The sequence below is a fragment of the Lolium perenne genome, chromosome 4, assembly GCF_019359855.2.
Source record: "Lolium perenne isolate Kyuss_39 chromosome 4, Kyuss_2.0, whole genome shotgun sequence".
Taxonomy (NCBI): Eukaryota; Viridiplantae; Streptophyta; class Magnoliopsida; order Poales; family Poaceae; genus Lolium; species Lolium perenne.
The window spans coordinates 6620854-6633697 of record NC_067247.2 but is presented as its reverse complement, the minus strand read 5'-3'; the positions used below and the strand labels follow the sequence as shown (position 1 = coordinate 6633697).

At 42.6% G+C, this 12844-nt stretch overlaps 2 long non-coding RNA genes across 6 annotated transcripts; one reads left to right on the top strand and one right to left on the bottom strand.

The window, feature by feature from the left end:
- Positions 1 to 651: 651 nt before the first annotated feature.
- LOC127349422 (uncharacterized) lies at positions 652 to 11913 on the top strand. Of its 2 annotated transcripts, XR_011742331.1 has the most exons (5): positions 652 to 1181; positions 1658 to 1859; positions 2437 to 2478; positions 2750 to 2839; positions 10438 to 11913. It is a non-coding gene; the product is annotated as an uncharacterized lncRNA (long non-coding RNA). The 2 variants fall into 2 exon arrangements; XR_011742330.1 differs by lacking the exon at positions 2437 to 2478.
- LOC127349421 (uncharacterized) lies at positions 3996 to 9233 on the bottom strand. Of its 4 annotated transcripts, none has more exons than XR_011742328.1 (9): positions 8386 to 9230; positions 8187 to 8305; positions 8021 to 8087; positions 7807 to 7921; positions 7614 to 7689; positions 7365 to 7421; positions 6246 to 6463; positions 4565 to 4737; positions 3996 to 4484 (listed from the first exon to the last, which is right to left on the bottom strand). It is a non-coding gene; the product is annotated as an uncharacterized lncRNA (long non-coding RNA). The 4 variants fall into 4 exon arrangements; XR_011742329.1 differs by having other exon boundaries at positions 8021 to 8053; XR_007880258.2 differs by having other exon boundaries at positions 7803 to 7921; positions 8021 to 8305; positions 8386 to 9233.
- Positions 11914 to 12844: the final 931 nt, after the last annotated feature.

The following is a 12844-nucleotide window of genomic DNA, read 5'->3' as shown; positions in this document are numbered from 1 at the left end:
ATTACATATATAATATAGATGTGTGTTGACATTTTTTTTCATAATTTTTGAACATGTTTTGTGTTTGCAGGGAGATGAAGAGAGACGTGAGGAGTATCCCACGGTATGATTGCTGCACCCCCATGGAGCTCTCATAGCGCTTTGGATTTTCGGCCGTTCGATCGAGCTTACGTGGCGCGATCTCGGCCGGCCGTTCGTCCAGGGCGCTGAGGCCCTCCCGCAGACCCACTTTTTATCCATGGGTCGTGTGAAAGCCCGCTCGGCCCAGACTCTCGCGTCGCGCGTGGCCTCTCTCCAATCCCGTCGCTCCCTCTCCCTTCCAATCCCGCAGATGCAGCCGCCGCCTCCCCAGCTCCCTCTCCCTGCTGCCGAGCTCGCCTTCGGCCGCCGCTCGCCCCGCAACCGCGTGTCGTCGGACGGCGGAGATGGCTGGGGCGGGCGGGAGAGCGCCGGCGGCAGGGAGGCGCACGGGCGGGCGGGCGCACGGGGACGGCGGCCGGGAGATGGAGGGCGGCGACCGGCGGCGGGAGCAGCGCCGGAGGGCGGCGGCGCGTCGGACGGCGGAGATGGCTGGGGCGGGCGGGAGAGCGCCGGCGGCAGGGGAGGCGCACGGGGGCGGGCGGGCGCACGGGGACGGCGGCCGGGAGATGGAGGGCGGCGACCGGCGGCGGGGAGCAGCGCCGGAGGGGCGGCGGACGGAGGTGGAGGGCGGCGGCGCTCGCGGAGCTCAACCTCGCGGGCCGCCTCCCGCCAGAACTCGGCAACGCGCCCGCGCTCGCGGAGCTCGAGCTCGGCAACGCGCCCGCGCTCGCGGAGCTCGACCTCGCCTGCCGCCTCCCGCCGGAGCTCGGCGCCTTCCCCACCCTCGAGACCAGCGGAGGCACCCTCCCCACGTCGTCCCTCTCCATCGCCTGCACCGGCGGCCAGATCACGGCGGTCTCCATCCGCCGATGCGCTGTTCACCACGCTCACCCGCCTCATTGCCCTCTTCCTCGCCCCGCTCAGTGTTTGGGGCTAGCTCCCGGGTGCCAAGCTTCTCCTCCTCGCGGTGCTGCAGGCGCTCAACCTCAGCGCCAGCTACCTCTACGGCGTCGTCCCCGCGCAGCTCGCTGAAGAGCCTCGTGCTGTCCAAGAACTGGCTGAACGACACTGTCATCCGGAGAAAACTGCTCGACCCACAGGTTCCTCTCTCTCTCTCTCTCTCTCTCTCTCTCTCTCTCTCTCTCTCTCTCTCTCTCTCTCTCTCATGTTAGTAGGCTTCCGTTCACGCAAGGGAGGAACCGGTAGAAGCTACAGAGACGGAGGTTGAGGTGGTTCAGCTGCCCTCTCCTTCCTGAAGGTTGAGACAAAAGTAGAGACAATTTCTTAATCTGAATATGTGGCTGCACTGTCAGATACATGCCTGCTCTAATAAAATTTCTTAATGACACATTCTTATTAGTTTACTAAACTGAATGCCATCTATGTGTATAAAATTATAACTGAATTCCTTTATTTTTATCTCTAATAATAACAAATGAGTTGTCTGGCATGGTAGTGCCCAATTCATATATAGGTATATGTGTTGCTGGAAATGTAGCCCTTCGTCATCTATTTGATCATGATGTTTAGTATCACAGAACGCAGTGGTTTTGATGTCATTCTCTGTTTTCTGCAGACTGAGAAGGCTCTTTTAAAGCAGTTAAATGTCTTGTTTTTGTGCATATGGGGGAGGAGATAGAGGTGGGGTTGGAGATGGAGCAGTGCTGTCTCGCCATCGGCAGGAGCAGTTCCGCTTCGCGCTGGACCCGAGCAACGGTGATGGGAGTGGCGCCGGCGACGGCCGCAGACCTCACCATACCCTGCAGTGACTAGCATAAGTAAGATAAACATAAACCGTTAGTGATGTCAAATTGAACCTCACAATATCTTTTCTGATTTCAATCTAACAATAATTATTCCAAAATAAACATATCAATTCACATAGATAGTAATCTGCATTTGAGCCTCTTTTTTCCTCTGAACTCTGCCTTGCATGTACTGAACGTACCTTTACTTATTTGTATCAGCATGTTACACTGTCTTACACTTTACACACTATCAAGCTTCCCACATTAATTAATGTTTTCAGCAACAAGCAATTCTCGCACAAAATTATCTGCCTTCGAGCTTCCGTTTGCATCTGAACAATATTTGTGAATATATGTCACCGCAGTGCCTTCAAAATCATGCTTCCCACAGTGTATAGTTTATTTTACTTATGGCACGGTTACATAAAGAGATCATTCTCATTCCTGCCAATTCATGAGTATACCTAGCCTCCTCAAATAAACTTTGCACATGCTTTGTACTACCTATTAAATGAAGTGGACAAGGTGCTTGGATGTTTCACAGGCTATTGATTATTCTTTTTTTTCTTTCTTCGACACTTAATATTCAAATTTGCTTTGATCATAGGGAACCATAATGGAGTTGTGCAGACCAGCCAACCATACACAAGTAAAACACCATTGCTTTGTTGGAGCCATTCATTTCTCAATTTTGTAGAATAATTCCTCTCTGAAGAAGAAACCTAAATCTGCACGTAGCTATGCTAATTGGGTTTCACATCTAGGCCAAACAGTTATATAAGATGCAAGTGCTACTAAAGAAGTAGTGGGGGCAGCAGTTGTCATGTGCTTTTGCTGACATATTTGTGTGATTTTCATAATTCCTTTTTTATCCCTTAGTTTGATATTGCTTTGCTCAAGTGCTTAGCGTGTGTTTTCAGCTTTAATTAGAAGAGATGAACTGCGGCAAGGGATAACATTAGTAGGTCGTCTTGGTTTGAGATTAATAGTGACGACGGAGATGTTCTTTGGTAAGCTTCATATCAGCTTATTTCCTTTTTTGTATTATTCAACTATATGATAACCCAACAGAAAGGCACTTGTTTATATTCTTCTCCTAGCTTTCTAGGAATTGCTTTGTGTGCAATTGATTATCAGATGCCCCTGTGCAGGACTTATTAGAGAGAACTAGATGACCTGTTGCGCTCTCGCGCAAATGGCAGAATCAAGTCAGAATTTAAAATCATAAGTTTTGGCTTATTAAGAATTAGCCTGAAATTAAATTATTTTGGTATTTCGTACTATTTTTTTAGTTTTTATGCTTTTGTATAAGCTCCCCCACCAAATTATGGTTCTTACCAAAAGAGCTAGCATCATAAAAGAAGCATAAAAGAACATCACTAAATCCAAGAAAAATGTTTTTTACTTATTATGAGTAGAAAGACAAAAAAAAATGTTTTACCCAACACTTAGAGGACAAAACCGATTAAACATTTCAGAATCCTAAACTAATATGTTGTCAATTCAGAATCATAACACAATACATCCAGTGAAATAATAGGAAATCTTAAAGAAATGTATTTCAGAAATAACGATAATGCAATCTGCTGAAAGCCATCAATACACTTAGAAAACAAAATATACACTTTAAAGATTAAGGTAAGGTAACTTAATGATGTATCTTGTGCCTAAGATAGTACCAGAATCACACCAGACTTGGTTTTCATATGAAGCATAGATTTAATAATACTAAGTTGTGTCTGATCGTTTTTCGTAACTTTGTATTACTCAAGTGACCAAAACCTGGGACTGTCATAAATTACCGTTAATGGAAGCACACTTGTCGGCCAAGAGTTTGTATACTGATTCCTCAAAGAAAAAAAGAGTTTCTATACTGATATAACAATAACTATAAATTGTGTCAACTCCATGTGACTTAAACACATGCTTTAGTCTCAATGATGTGTAACTCAATAAAAGAAATATGGACAACGAAAGCTCAAACGGTCACCGAAAGATCCATTAGTTTGTCTAGAGTTGTTTTGGTCACATATTAGTCGAGTATCCACTTTCTTGAAGTGAGTAGCACAATAAGAACACATAATAGCCGTATTTTTATTTGAAGACATACAATCGTTAACCCCACATAATGGTTGGGTATTCATTTTCTAATGCGAGTACCCCAAATTAGTTTCGCAAGTAACACATAATATATTTTATGCAAATTGAGAATTTCTGAACTGTGTAAACTACATTGTTTTTCCTTAACATAACAAGATTCTGAAAATGAACTCCATCGCAGTATTGGAAAACCTCTAGATTGGAGTATAATGAACCAGTAGAGTATTAACACATAAATTATAGCAGGCAAAGGAAAAAGGCATCACAAAGAGGCCATAAACTGGAAGAAAGTGATAAACTGGGCCTAACTCGTAATATACCAAATCATCAATCGGTTAGCTAGCCATGCTGCATTTGCAGGTGGCAAGGCAGATCGTAGTCTGCCATTCCTGAAGAGGAAGTTGAATGACTCCAGTTGGCCTCTGAGAGCACTCCCAGAACCATCGCTCACATGCCCGCTATTTCTGGCTGCTCGAACTTCATGGTTGTGCCCTTCCCTCTTTGTCATGATAACAGAGTTCACATCATATGACGCCCTTTCCACATGCTTGCCTACTGAACAGACAAGGTGGGTATATTTGTAGTAGCTCCTCAAAACAATAAGACTGAGTGACACGTGAAGTCATTGAACTGACCTTGGATTTGGATTTCCTTTAGCATCCTTCTGACCTTACTTGCACCAACGATAAGAATTAAAAAGATGCCAACCTTGGTTGTCTTCTGAACAACACGAGGCTCCCTTATGGCCCTTGATTCTGCAGCCACCATGCCAATTGTACTGGTGGTGATAGCTAACACATCTAACTTCCTAAAAAATAACAGGGTCATCAATGACTACTATATGCTATATGTGAACTGGTTAATAGGTAGGTGACATTAACCTTCTTTTAGATTCAGTTTCAAGACCTAATTATCCAAGAGGTTTTCCTAGTATCTAAGTCTCAGAACATCTGAGATATAGATCGAAAGAGAAAAGATGCAATCAACAATGCATATGTAATACCATATTTTCTAAATATAATAAATAACCTTGTGGAAAATTTGGGAAGAATAAAATAGGCGAAAAGAAAAGGACAATGGGCATGTGAAATAAAACAGAGTGATATGTACTGACCCTGGCATGTTTGCCTCTGGAGTCCACCAAAGCATAGCCAGGGATCTACTTAATTATTCATTTATATTGAAAACCTTCTCTGGGTTGCGAAAATAACTAAATGTGGAACAATTTTGAAACCATATGATATCGTACCCTCTATAATGACCTCTATAAAATCTGAAGAATTCAAGTAACACCTAGGTGTATCAAGAAAAATAGAAGGTAGATTACCGAGAACAAATTCAGAAGTTCTTACAAGAAAAAATAGTTCTGCAGTGAGGTGAGTATTACTGAAACTTGTGGGGTTAAATTTTTTGAAAGAGTTCTGCAGAGAGGTAAATAGCACTCAAACTTGTAGGGTTAAAATCATAGAGTGAAGCGTCTAAATGGTTATATAATCGAGACCAGATCATTTAAAATTTTGTTCCTCCTTAGACATATCACATTAAAAACTATTGCGCAAACAAAGTTTCGGAAATTGAAATATCATTATCTACTAACCTGGAGTGTTCATGTACAAGACCTTTAAGATGGGCTCTTCGAGCAGTAAATTTGTGGAATGTGTTTAAGTAAAAATGATGCACTTGCTTTAAGGATCCTATATTGTATCAGTAAAGGAAAAAATAATAATTATCGTATTAGCATTTAGCATTTTGCAATGTTGCTTTGTGGTCAAGGTAATGCATTTGCATCTACCCCTTCTTCTTGGACCAAAAACATCAGTAGGCAACTTCAGTCGACCATATCAGAAAATTTTACTTCTGTCAAGCAAGTACAAGGACAAAAAAAAACCTAAATGAGCCTATATCTAACTCGCCAGCAAGGTTTACTAATAGTATATAAATCTGTAACCAACTAAATTCCAGATTTCTAAAAGGCAACATTCAATATTAGATTGTTTTGTGAAAAGAATGCAAGAGTTGTCCACTGAAGCAAGAGGTATCTTCCCTGAAGCCTCTGGACCATACACATCTAAAACACGTCCCTCCAAAGAGTAATGGCATGCTACCTTTACAAAACAAAATACATCACTACAGAAGCATCATAAGCAATTACAAAAAATTGGACTGCTGACTAAAGCTAAATGTGAAAAGACCCTTTCTGTTACCAAATAGATTACAGATTGCTAATGACACTATGTAATGAATAATTACAGTGAACAGAAAAGAGCTTCCGCTCAAAGAACTTCCATAAACATAGGGGAAACTGGGAATGCATACCTTTGGAAGCCTACTGATCCCTAGTGCAAGATCCAGAGAGAAAGACCCAGTAGACACAACAGGTACTTCTCTGTGACTTTCAGAGCAGCCAAGCCACATTATTGCTCCCCTCCCAAACGAAGATGTTATTTGATCAATGGCCTAATGTAAAGTCAAGTCTATCTTTCACATATACTCCTCGCCAGAGTCAGTTCCACTTGACCTTGTCTTCTTTTTGGCTAAGCATACAATAGAGACAAATTAGTAACTGATCCAGTACATAGTGTGACTGGAAATAGTTCGATCAAAAGAACAATTCATGCAGTAATATTCACAATAATATGACTACATATATTATAGGTTTTGTTACACAAAGGCATTCTCACATCTCACTAAATGGGAAGTTGAATAGAACCAAACTTATTCTGACATCTCACTAAATGATCCAAATCGCCAAATAAATAGGTTTTGTTACACAAAGGCATAGGAAGAGGTGAAGGTGAGCCCAGATCAATGTTAAAGTTAACCACATTATTTTCTATAATGAAATGTTGGATTATTATGTGACAGATGGGGAATGTGTGAATCCATTGTTACATTTAATTCTCAAATCCATTTGTTGATTTTTGTACCGAAAGGAGTACACAGCATATCATGTATACCAAATAAGAAAACGCAAGATCTTCTACCAGGATTACATGGAATTTTAGAAAATATGGAGCTCAAAAGTCACACCATATTACAGAATGAACATGATTCAAAATCACGCACCAACATAATACAAATGTTATTGAGACAACAAGGCACTCAGAGTCCTATACACTATCTAAATTCTAGGGCAGTCTCTTTTCCTACATATCTTATTATCAGCAGCCCATCTCCCATAATATATAGGATAATGCAAACCCTGCTACTCGGGCACGACCATTGACCATCCACACTTCTCAGCCATACTACCGTGTTTTTAATTATCAAGGATGATTGAACGGTCGTGTTGCAATGGACATTCTGCCCTTGACAATATATTTTAAAACAGGGGATGAAGAAAAAACAAATTAGTGCTGCTAAAGCAACAAACAATATTTTATCATTTATCTGATATGAAACCAGCAAAAGTAATTAGCACCAGAGTTGTTTTACCATGCAGCAGCTTCCACTGATTGCGAAGGGCACGTCGAGCCACTCGAGAGAGTGGACCTGTACCGCAAGCACGTCATATAGAAATATAAGATGATTAGTATCAGATATCAAGCTTGGGATATATGGACATTCCGCTCTTGACAGCAAATTTTAAAATAGGAGGATGAAGGAAAAACAAATTGGTGCTGCTAAAGCAACAAAAAGTATTTTCTAATTATTTGATATGCAACCAGCAAAATCAATTCTCACCAGAATTGTTTCACCGTGCTGCAGCCACCGCCCATTGCGAAGGTTACATTGAGCAACTCGTGATAGAGTCCCCGGACTGCACATACGTCATATAGAATATGGCGATTAGTATCAAATATCAAGCTCGGACTATAGACATTTTCTCACTTCTATCAAGTATGGGAAATAGAGGGTCATAATTGGATAAACCTGCCTGCAAAGTTCTTCTTGCATCCTGTAGTTACTGTAGGCATCCAATAGAAAAACATATCCCACCAAGACATCACATCCAACACCAACTGAGCCTTCTCAGTAGTCGATATGGCCAACTGCACGGTGCAAGCAAAAATAACCAATTAACAAGTAATAATCTCCAACAGAAATCTGCTCATTTTGGATACACAAGATGAAGGATTACATCTACCTACCTGTACAAATTAAGCTCCGTTGCTTGCACATGGCTGATTTTTATATAATAGTAAATAGTAAATACAACTGCAGCAGGATCCAATGTGTAGCAAGATAGAACAGACTGTAATAGAGGCTAAGAGCAGAAAAATAGAGGAAACTTTGACCAAAAACATAAACTGTAACCTGCTCCTTGATCCATCCAATGCCAAGGCATGTTTAGGGGATTAGGAAATTATCAAGTATTCTCCAAGAGAAGGGCAAGCATCAACGTCACCTCACAAAATGCTGCCCCGTGGAGCCATCTGCAAGCCAGAAAAAAAAACGAAGGTTGAAAAAGATCACGCAATAGAAGGAATACGTACTGAAGTTGCAGGACACCTACTTGGCACCCGGCTGGGCAACAGAGACGGCAGATGCATCGCATCTAGTCCTGACTGATCGGAACTGGTGCTCGCTGCTAGATGTCGAGGTCGCCTGCTCGATGTAGAGGCCAACGTCGAGGTCCCTAACCCACGCTGCTCATGGGCGTCGGCCTACTCCAGTAGAGGAGGCCGTGGGGCTTCCCGGGCTGCCCTGGATCGGGGTCGGGGCAGAGCTGCAGTCGAGCGCCGCTTCTGCTGGTCTCCATGGAGCCGGGGACGCACGGCGGAGCTCGAGCTCCTTGAGCGCCTCCAGACCAGCTCCTCCTCGAGGAGAACAGGGACGACGAGGCAAAGGCAGCGGCTAGGGTTTTGAGGCCAGCAACCCTAGTCGCCGCCGCTGACGACAAGCGGCCGCACGTGGCCGCCGCTGCCGCGCTTTGGGTCGGGGTAGTCGCCGCCGCCACCGCGCTCCTGGCCTGGGTTGGGTTCGGGTCGGGATCTAGAGGAGAGGAGAGGGGACACGAGGTGGAGATTGGGTGAGGAGAGGAGGGCGGCGGATTGGGGACGAGAGGACGCCACTGATTGGGGGAGTGGTTTGGGTGAAACGAGCAGGGTCACTCATCGCTGCCTATGTTCGCCCGGCCCCGCACGCGCCTGATCCTAGTTGTCAGCGACCTATCTACAGAAACGGCAGGTAACAAAAACATTGACACCATCCAACGGCTGACGTCCAAAGCGGGCGTCGAAAATTACTGTCGCTGCCAGTTTCAACGCACACGATGGATTTGCCCCTTTTGAAGCCTCCTGGAGCCGGGTAGTCTAGGAACATTTATAGAAGTAATTGCTTCTGCATACCAGATTGGTTCTATGTCATATGGGCATTTCAGGTTTAGCTTTCAAGCACAGGCATATTCTCTTGCTCTGGGCTCATCATTGGGGACATGATCATTGGAATTTTTCTATCAATCCGAATTGCATTGTGTCTGTGAGTGCTATATCATCATTATAGTACAGGTACCTCCTACCATTTTATCAAGCTTCAGGGCGTTTGCAACGGAAAAATAGCTAGCAGGTGTTCATCTGTAAAAATGACGCCTTCAAAGGGTGTCAAGCTGAGTAGGCCTTACCGGTACTTGGTAGTAGGTATGGTACCGGTTAATTTATAGGTTTAGATTGGGCTGGTACTTGGTACTTTGGTAGTAGGTACGGTGCCGGTTAATTTATAAGTTTTGATTAATATGTAGTAAGGCCTACTCCTTTTCTTATATTAGGAGCATAATTTTATTATTTTATTTTCTGCTTTTTCTTGATGATTATAAATATTTTTTAATCATCTATATTTTCCTGGCATTCTGGCTGGTGTTAGCCATAAGCCACGCCATGCGGTGCCTGTCGACGACCAGCGCGTTTGTGCGTGTTGGTTGTACGTGGCCGAGGCGGGTCTGCCCATAGTGTGTCCATCGTATGGCGATCTGTTGAAGGCTAGCGTTGTGCGCGTTGGAGCGCGTCGTGCGCGCGGCCGGAGTGTGCGGATCAAGCAGTTGAGCGAGCATGCATGTAGGTCGTGTGGCTCGTGCTGTTAGTGGCCAGTGTAGTGGACGAGCGTGGCGTGCGTGTGTGCGCTGTGTATAAATACCCCTTGTGTAGCTGCTGTGACGAGCCAGCTGAAATAAACAAAGTAGGGTGTCTGTGCGCCCGTGGCGGCGTTCGTCGCCGGCCGGAAACCTTGTGTCTTCTTCCACCTTCGTCTGTGCGAGAGAGAGAGGGCACCGGCGTTTGTCGCCGGAGGGCTGGTTCGGCGTGTGTCGCCGAGGCCAGCCCCAACAGCTGGCGCGTGACAGGCCGCACCCACAGTCTATTATCCGTTTTTGAAAAATTTGATTTTCATGCTATCCTCTCTTTCTTTGAATACATTGCATTTGCTTCATCTGCTCACAGCTTCCATTTATATTTTATTTTTCTTCTTCTAATCAATGCACATAGATATTACTTTGTTCGGCTTTTCTGCTACAAAAGAACTAATGGTTGACTACACTGTACATGCTTAAGTCAGCTTCATCTATACTTGTCAGTGGCCTTTTCTGTCAGTGGTGAGGCAATAGGTTAAAGCTGCATAGTAATGTCTGCACCCAGATCTTTACAAGACAGCGAGTTCATAGTAAAAGGTCTCCCCCAGGTTAGTTCTACGGTATCTAAACAGATCATTTCAGTCTTCTATGGCCTATCTGGTCACTGGCATGGTTGCTTGATTTCTATTACGGTAAGGTGCTTTTCGTGGAGAAGTAATGCCACCTCTGTGAACTATAAGGTAATATGACCATTCTTGTGGACAGCCTATGTACATAAGGTATAATCTAATATCTTATGGTAAACTGATTTTTTTGGTCCTTGTTCTTATCTCTAGATAGAAGGTACTTCTCCGTATGGCCCTATCTTCATCGATGATTCCTGTTACGAGTTTAACATGGCCAAGTGCAGTTTTTGATGTGGTCGTGGTTCTAAGGTGGAAATATTTAGTACGTGTTAGTTTTGCTTTGTGTCTTCAGGTTTCAGATTCAGCGTATATTTTATTCTCTTCATTCTATTTTTTTTTCATTTCCTTTGAACTACACGCTGTATTCTAAGAAAATTATAAGAAAAGCAGGGATCTAAATCTGGAAATCCATATATGCATGTTGGTTAATTTATTGCCATTCTTTGACATTCCTTTAATTAGATACCATGGATATGAAGTGGTTCTCCTCCATTCTTTGACATTCCTTTAATTAGATACCATGGATATGAAGTGGTTCTCCTCAGGACCTCATGTCGTCTGGGACTCTATCCATTCTTGAGGCTGCAGTATGCACTATTTGAATGATTACAGATGATATCAATATATTCATAATGCTTAATAGTGGCTTATAGTTCTCCATTTCTAGAACACAACTAATTGTTTAATGGTTCTATGTGGTACATCTGTGTGTTAAACATCATGCCACAGGGATGCCATGACCTAGCTCTACCTCCCTTGTCCTCATCCACGATTTCAGTGGCGAGGGCGCTAATTAAGGAGGTGGCGGTTACAGCCTTCCATCCTAGAAGCGGGTCACTAGGAGAATGTTAGCATTGTACACAGACCTTACTTACAACCAAAAATGATATTTGTTTTATTATTATTTTGGTGAATTCTAGGTTTTTATATATGGATCGTGATGCTTTCTTCTTTGGATAATATTCAGAGGGTGTGAATCCACGGTGGGGTTTGTGAGAAAGAAGGATATGCTTGGGCGAAAGAGAACAATTTTTGGGTAGACAATGGATCCACGGTCATTGCCTCTGCATCGACCCTGCCAACCACAATGTCATGGAAGCAATTAAAGATGCCTTTTCCAATGGTAATTCATGCTTTCAGTCCAGAAGTTAGTATCCCCTACTATTTGTGTGACTGGAGAAAACATTATGGGTTAACTAAATTTCATTTAGATTGTAAGTATTGGAAAGAGACCAGAGTTCGATATGGCAGATCTCTTGGGATAGTGCAACCAAGATATTTGCTACAATGGCAACATGGCATTTTTTGCAAGTAATTACAACATTATAATTCCATACTACCCCTAGGAAAAGAAAACAAATGTTATCGATTTTTAACTGAAACTGAGTACCTTTTCCAGGACAACTGTGTGTTCTTTAAATTCAATATCAAATATAATTTTGGGGCTGAGGAACTTGACTGCTTCATGGAAGAAATATTAAAGATCTGTTTCATATAGTATAATGTAAATATAATTTAGGTAAATCCCTCTTGAGCTATTTTCCTCAAGTGGCATAATATAACAGTCTTTGATTTTGGTATCTACATTACTTTATTAGTTGCCTGCAATAATGTTGGATTCATTTCTCGCATAAAAAATGCATGTCACCCATATTTATTAAACCATATGGTATCTACACTGTAAAATTGTATTTTTCTTTCAGTATATAGTAAACAACCCCATATTATGTTTCCTGCATTCCTTTGTATTTCTCTACAGTCTTCCAAAATTGTTTGAACAAATTCTTTTTCTGCGTCACCAAGTAGGTGACTATCTGAGGAAATCTCTTGCTGAATTGATCGACTTTAAACTCTTGCATGTGATTGTTTGGAGAAAATGATAATGAGCTCCCATTCCTAAACTTACAATTTTTATGAACTCCATTTTGTTGCTTTTGACTGTTAATCACCCTTGCCTGATAGGTCAATTAGATTGATATCTTTGAAATTTCTTTTGGTTCCAGTAATTATTCTTATGATATTCCTTTTCATTTTATCAGCTAACTATATACGTTTTACAAAAATTTCCTTCATTACTTCTGTTGCTCTTGAGAGAGCAACACTGTAAACTTTGCTTTGTAAGACCCAAAAAGTGTATTATCATTTTTCCACCTTAATTTTATAGTTGCATACAAAATATAAATCATAGCGAATTTTACGGGATCGTGCGCCAAAGCGCACATCTA